This window comes from Pezoporus occidentalis, unplaced genomic scaffold, assembly GCF_034315485.1.
Source record: "Pezoporus occidentalis ecotype Australia unplaced genomic scaffold, CSIRO_AGI_Poc_V1 ctg1, whole genome shotgun sequence".
Classification (NCBI taxonomy): domain Eukaryota; kingdom Metazoa; phylum Chordata; class Aves; order Psittaciformes; family Psittacidae; genus Pezoporus; species Pezoporus occidentalis.
Genome location: NW_026912778.1, coordinates 6,805,989 through 6,812,275, shown reverse-complemented (window position 1 = coordinate 6,812,275; position 6,287 = coordinate 6,805,989). Strand labels below are relative to the sequence as shown.

General features: G+C 49.0%; 1 long non-coding RNA gene across 3 annotated transcripts; it reads right to left on the bottom strand.

Annotated features, from left to right (window-relative positions):
* Positions 1 to 690: 690 nt before the first annotated feature.
* Positions 691 to 5,925, bottom strand: LOC134166263 (uncharacterized). Of its 3 annotated transcripts, XR_009965821.1 has the most exons (3): positions 5,054 to 5,908; positions 3,659 to 3,867; positions 691 to 1,228 (listed from the first exon to the last, which is right to left on the bottom strand). It is a non-coding gene; the product is annotated as an uncharacterized LOC134166263 (long non-coding RNA). The 3 variants fall into 3 exon arrangements; XR_009965816.1 differs by lacking the exon at positions 3,659 to 3,867 and having other exon boundaries at positions 5,054 to 5,925; XR_009965826.1 differs by lacking the exon at positions 5,054 to 5,908 and having other exon boundaries at positions 3,659 to 4,010.
* Between the last annotated feature and the right edge of the window lie 362 nt (positions 5,926 to 6,287).

Below are 6,287 nucleotides of genomic sequence, written 5' to 3'. Positions count from 1 at the left end.
GTGAATAAAAATTGTGAACTTCACGTGAGCCCAAACTGGTCCACTGATACCTGAGAGTGGAAGAGTCACATTACAATTACTACCTCAGAAAGTTAAAATGTGGAGCTAGTGTTACCATGCTCACAAAAATATCACATCAAAGGTATTAAATATTTACAGAATTTTTATCTATTTTTTTATTGTTACTTATTTCATGTACAATTTTAACTGGAAACTGTCAATTAATACTTTTATCCCTCATTGTGTCAGTCTTATCTACTACAGATCAAGCCAAGTTTCTGTGAAGGGTTTCCATAATACATTGCTATGGAAAATAGTGCATCAGGTTCACAAGAATAAAGCTTTGACCAGTGAAGCTCTCACTTAAATGGTGTTAAATATAAATCGTTTTATGAAAATGAAAAGTGAGCCAGTGATCCAATCCATTTTAAACACAAGTCCTCCCAGGGAAAGTCTTAGATGTAAACAGATGAATAACCCAATCCCTATTCTGCTGAGATTACACATCTTTGAATATGTGCCTTTAAATTGCAGAGAAGCCAATGAAACCAATTTCCCATACTATATATGTCTGTAAGACCCAGCCATCTTGGAAGGGCAGCACTAAAAGCTGCTCTCCTGATACGAGTAGTATGTGTTTCAGGCTCCTTATATGACTTGTTTTAACAGATGACAACCATGAAGGGAAAGTGAGTTTAATACCGAGTTTATTCGTGATAGGAAAAATTTCAGAACAAATGCAGTTAATTGCAGCAAAAGAAAAACATGCATGATAATGGCTCCATAGAGGCAATGCAGCAACAAGGTCTTTCCTAAGCAAAACCATCACTCCAGTCCCCAGTTTTACAAGCTTGTTTGCCAGGTTTCACCAGTTGGGAAAAGCTCCCTTTGGTACTCCCTCCCAAAGCACAGCTGCTGCTCCCCGGCATCATTCCCCCACCAGGCCAAGGCAGTCCAGGCCTTTACTTCATACTCACTATCCAGAAGAAGGGGCCACAGTTTCAGATTACAGCAACGTAAAAACAACAACCCACCATTTCTGTAGCACCAGCCACTTCCCTGTTTCAGTGAAACTCGTAATTTACACCAGCTCAGAATATGCCCTTCTCTTTTAAGTCCTGAAGCTTGCTTTTCTCCTACCTTGCTATGTAACTATTTTCTCTGCATTACTTGGATGTTTCAGATCTGCTGTGCTCCTTGCAGTATGGATTCCTTGTTCATACATCTCCTCCTGCAAGCCAAAGACTCAGTGTCAGAAAGAGAAGGCACAAATTCCACACTGGGTAGAGCTCTTATTATCAAAAGAGCACTAAATAAATAAATAAATAAATACAGTGCATTTGCCATGATCTATCCCTGGATACAAATATGTTTCAAATTAAAGAAAGACTAGGTATGGCTGCAACATAAAGAATACTTTGCTGCATAGAAAATCTGGTAAACTTATGTCTTTTCCAGATATATCTACTACATTGTACTTTAAAATTACCATCATGTTTTTCAGCCACATATTCTTGAAATTGTGTCCCTGACTGTTACTATAATAGGGTTTTTAATTTTTTTAAAGTCTTCAACTTGCTTAGACGCTTTTTTCTTTCCTTTCTCTCTTCTAACATCTCCCTCTCTGGTATTAAAACATACAACATAACCTAACTTCCTAACAAGACTGCCTACTTCTTCGCTGTGATTTCATGACTTCGTCAGGACCTTTCTGGATACAGCTTCTCCTAGAAAGGTTTGGGGAGGGAGAGGGAAGTAGGGGAGAGGTGTCAATACTACAAAGTTGACAGGGTTTATATGTATGTATTTATGCCTTGTATATATCCTAGGCTCCTGGTTTGCTTGCTTGCCAGTATAATTGATTGACTGCATCCCGAAAGATGTTTATAACAACCTGCAAGTCCCGTATTTTTGCAGATCTGCGAACGCCCGAAGAAAAGCAGGGGCCCGGTGAGCTCCCTGTTGGCTCCCTTCCTGCAGCCTCAGATAGGAGCGTTATTCTGGCGGTGCTTATAACTAACACTGCCAATGAGCTGCCCTTCTTCCTTCGCCCCCACCCCTCCCTGATCTTTAGGGCAGCCCACGCAGCCGAGGGTATCTGCGCGGCCGCGGCACAGCTAAACGGCTCTCGGGGATTGAGGGGCCGAGACGGGAAAACTAATCAGTGTGTCTATGCCCCGGCTCCGGGGACAGCGGGGTCCTGGGTTTTCCTCTCTGTTTCAGGGGCGTCCCCGTCATCACAGGGTGACAACCGGGTCACTTTGCAGACGCGCCACTGGGAGATAATAGAATATAAAATATAAAATAAGATTTAAAAAAAAAAATAAAAAAAAGAAAAGAAAGAAATCCGTCCACAGATTACGAGCCTTACTCCAATTCAAAGCATCAGGCTGGGCTTTGCTCCACCTGCCAGGGCCCAGGGCCGGGAGGATCCCCCTGCCTTAAACCTCCCCGCTCCCGGGGTCTTTTCCATGTGGATCCCATTATCATCATTTGCTCCTAGTATAAAGGGGATTAAAGCGATTAGAAAGAAAACAATTAAATGATCTTTCCATTTACCTTTTCATGACGGTTGCAAGCGGAAAGGGGGACGGGCTTTTACTTGGAGTAACCGAGATAGGGTTTCTGACTCCTTTTAGAAGGGTTTATTTTTGAAGGAAAGGAGGGGAGGGGGGACCCTCGCCACTTGTCAACTGTTTTCCAAACACTATATTAATGCTGGCCAGACCTCTGTCGTACGTAACGTGACTCTAGTATTTTCCAACCTGTAATCGTTTGTTAAGTCTCAGCGTTGAATAATGAAAGCAAAACAAAATCCCAAAATTCTCAGACGCTCTGGAGTGGGGTTTGTGTTGTTCTGGAGTGGAAAGGTGGAGAAAAGGGTTTTGGGGCTGTTTGGTTGGCAGGGGGGAGGGCTGTGTTTTGCTTTGTTTTTTTTTCCTACGACAAGCAAAATCCCTGTATTTCAGCATTGGAACAAAGCCATAATCCTGACGAAAGTATTTAAACATTTTAGAATAACAGACAGATTTTAATCTAATGATGGGGATAACCTTTCTTCAGTCTCTTTTCCTTTCCAAAGGAAAGTGCTCTGAACCAGCGGCAGTCCCCCTTGTACCCCTACGCTCCCACTCGCGCTACAGCCAAGCGTTCACGTAAATATCTTTATGAACCCGTATTTCAGTTTTTGCGGTTTTCGTTTGCACGGATCCAACGAAAGAGCTTAGAACCTTGTCCACGGAAAGGTAACATTTCTAAAGGTTAATTAGCCACGCCACAAGCGCCTTCGCTTTCTTTTTCTTTCCAAGTCACGTTAACATTAAAGAGAGTATGAACCTACAGGGGCCCACCCGGAGAAATTCCCGCAGTGGATTTAAAGGGATGAAGCCTCCCCAGGGACTACAGGAGCTGCGCCCATTATTCCCCCCACCACACGCCAGTGGTGCCCCCCATTCCCGGGTCCCCGCCCCGCCGTCGGGGCGGGCTGGGGGCGGTGGGACCGACCGCGCCGGCACCGCCTCCCATTCCAGCTTCGCTCCGGCTCCGCTCTGCCGCTGCCCGCAGACACGGAATCACCGAGACCCGTCTCTGACCTCTGAATGGGCACAGTCGGCAGCACAGCCCTCCCCTCCCCGCTTCACAACTGAGTGACACCGACCTAAACTCAAGTGTTACGCCCCCGAAAGCTCCAGTGGTGGTAGTGGAGGAGGTAGATGAGCCGGAGACATTCAGAAAATGCGAAGTGTACAGCCGTAATGCCTCTGCTACCTGAAGGCACAACGCCAGAGCGGATAATTCCGTAAACTAATCACTCCGTTTGACAACAAGCAGATCAAAAAGAGAATCTCGTAGGAAGAACGTCAGGATCTGCAGGGGGGAGAAAACATTTCTGTGCTCCCTGCACATGCGAAAACCCCGACAGCAATGGTGTGGGTGCTCGGCTCCCAGCGTGTCTGGGCGTGCCGGCTGCCCACGGGCACACCTCGGCTTGGTCGGCTTCAAAAGCTTCTTCTAAAGCTGAAAAATCTCTGTTATTTAAAATAGTAGATCTTTCAGGGTGAAGCGAGGAGGACAAATCCCGTTTGTCGTCAGAAGTTCATTTTCAGCTACTAGAGGAGTTACTCACTCTAAATATTTTTCTTTCCTCTATAAAAGTTATTGCCCTGCTTTCATAGTTACTAAAAACTTCATTCGGCAAACAGAAGCCTAAATCCCGGCATTCATGTGGCAGTAATTCCTTTAATAAATACTTGGCATTACCGCGCAGTGCCCCTTGCCCGTGGGTCTCCTCCACAAGCCAGCCAGTGTGATTTCTACCCGCCGAAGGGGTCATTAATACCAAACCCGCGGGCGCGAGCCGCTCCTCCATCACCAATAAAATCTTTACAGCCGCGAAAAGTGCTCTGAGAGTGTCTTTGTAGAGCCTGCTTTTCCGCGGGCGGTGCCTGAGCGCGGTTTTCTCTAATGCCCCCTTTCCTGATCTTATTACCTGGTTTGCAGTTTATGGACACTAAAAGCTCCCGCATGAGGGGGAGAGGCAGGGAGCGGAGCAGGTGCCGCTCCGCGCAATTTTTATTTTTCTCCTCTTTAAAGCAAAATAGGCAAACCCTCGGCTTTACTCCCACCTCCCCAGCACTTCCATTTCTTCGCGGAAAAAGCGCAAGGAGCGCAGGAGGCGCAATGCGTTTTTCCCTGGCATCGGCACCAAGGGGTCCGCTTGGCTGTACAGCGCTCCTCTCACGCCAGCATCTCCGCCGGCGCGCAGCGGCCGCGGGGCTGGCGCTAAGAGAGAGAGTAAAGCGAGGCGAGGGGGCTACTGGACAAGACGCTTTACGGCTGCGGACTGTCCCCCCCCACGCCCGCCGGCGCGGAGCCGGCTGTGTCCGCCCCCCGGCGTAGGGCAGGCAGCTGCCGGGAACAGGGCAGCCAACGTGAGGAAACGCCGAGAGGAGCGGAAAGGAGAAAGAGGGGAAGAAATAACCGAACCAAGCCAACAAACCTCAAACCACCACCGACAAACCCCCCCAGCCTACAGCGACCAAATCAGGTTTACCTTTCGCGGCCCGAGGGATGCCATAACTCTCCCTTCTGTCTGGACGGGCTCCCCTCAGAGGTCCGCCGTCCCCTCCGGTAGCCGCTCCGTCTGCCACCTAGAATGACACACCAGCGCGGTAACACTCTGCAGCTGCCCCGAGGCCCGGGCACGGCGCCTCACAGCCGTGCCCATGGAGGGGGAGACACCACCACCCCTCCCTCCATATAAGGCTCTCCGGGAAAGCCCTGGAGGACCGGCCGGTGCCGAGCATCGTCCTCGCCGCTTCGGGCCACCCCACCCCACCCCACCCCGCCTTACACGAGGAAATCTTCCTTCTCCAACAATAGTACCCTGGAGGTTTCGGTGGGTTTGGTTTTATTTCTGAGGGGATGTTCTTAGGTTCAGACCCTCCGACGTGCTGGGAAAAAGCCGCCCACTCATCGGGGGCTCCCCGGGCACTGGGGCGGGGGTCAGCCCCTCGGCCGGAGCCCTCTCCCGCCCCGACGGCCCGTTAAACCCCGCTCCGCCACTCGCAAGCCGATCCTCGGGGTCAGGCTGTCGGGAGTCCTCCCTCGTCCGGCCGTTTGGTTTAAAACTGCCTCCGGAGAAACGCAAATAAATAACTTATTCGGGAGGAGGGGAAAAAAAATTAAACCCCCAAGCTGACAGGAGCTACAGGCGCTAAATACGTGTAGGGACGGGAGAAAGAGCAAAAGTAAATAAATTTCCGTTACTTAATTGAAAGGCAGAAGCTAGCCCTTTGTGTACACAGCGCTTCAGGGAGAGGAAAGCCAGAGCAGGGGCGCGGGGGGAGAGCTGGGGTCGGCCGGGGGTCTGCCGCCGCCTTCAGATGCAGCCCCGCTGCTTCCCCCACACGAGGGAGGAAACAAGGAAATAGTAATAGTAGTAGTAGTAATAATAATAATAATTTGTTACGATAATAATAACAATAATACGAGGAGGGGGAGGAAGAGGAGTCCAATAACATGGAAGAAGTGATGGGGGGCACACACGGAAAGCTTACCTGGCACTGAGGAGCTGGGATATTTACTTGAGACGCTGGAAAGGGCTGCGGTGACAGTGCTGGACATGAGAGTGGGCTGCGCCTGGAACACCATCGAGAAACCTGAAGTGAGGCTGAAAAGGTGCAAATAAAAGCAAATGAAAGGAAATACCACTTTTTTTTTAATTTTTTTTTTTATCTGTCTGTAAGTAGCCTGTGCTGCTCGAGGAGTGCGGTAGGACTACTGAA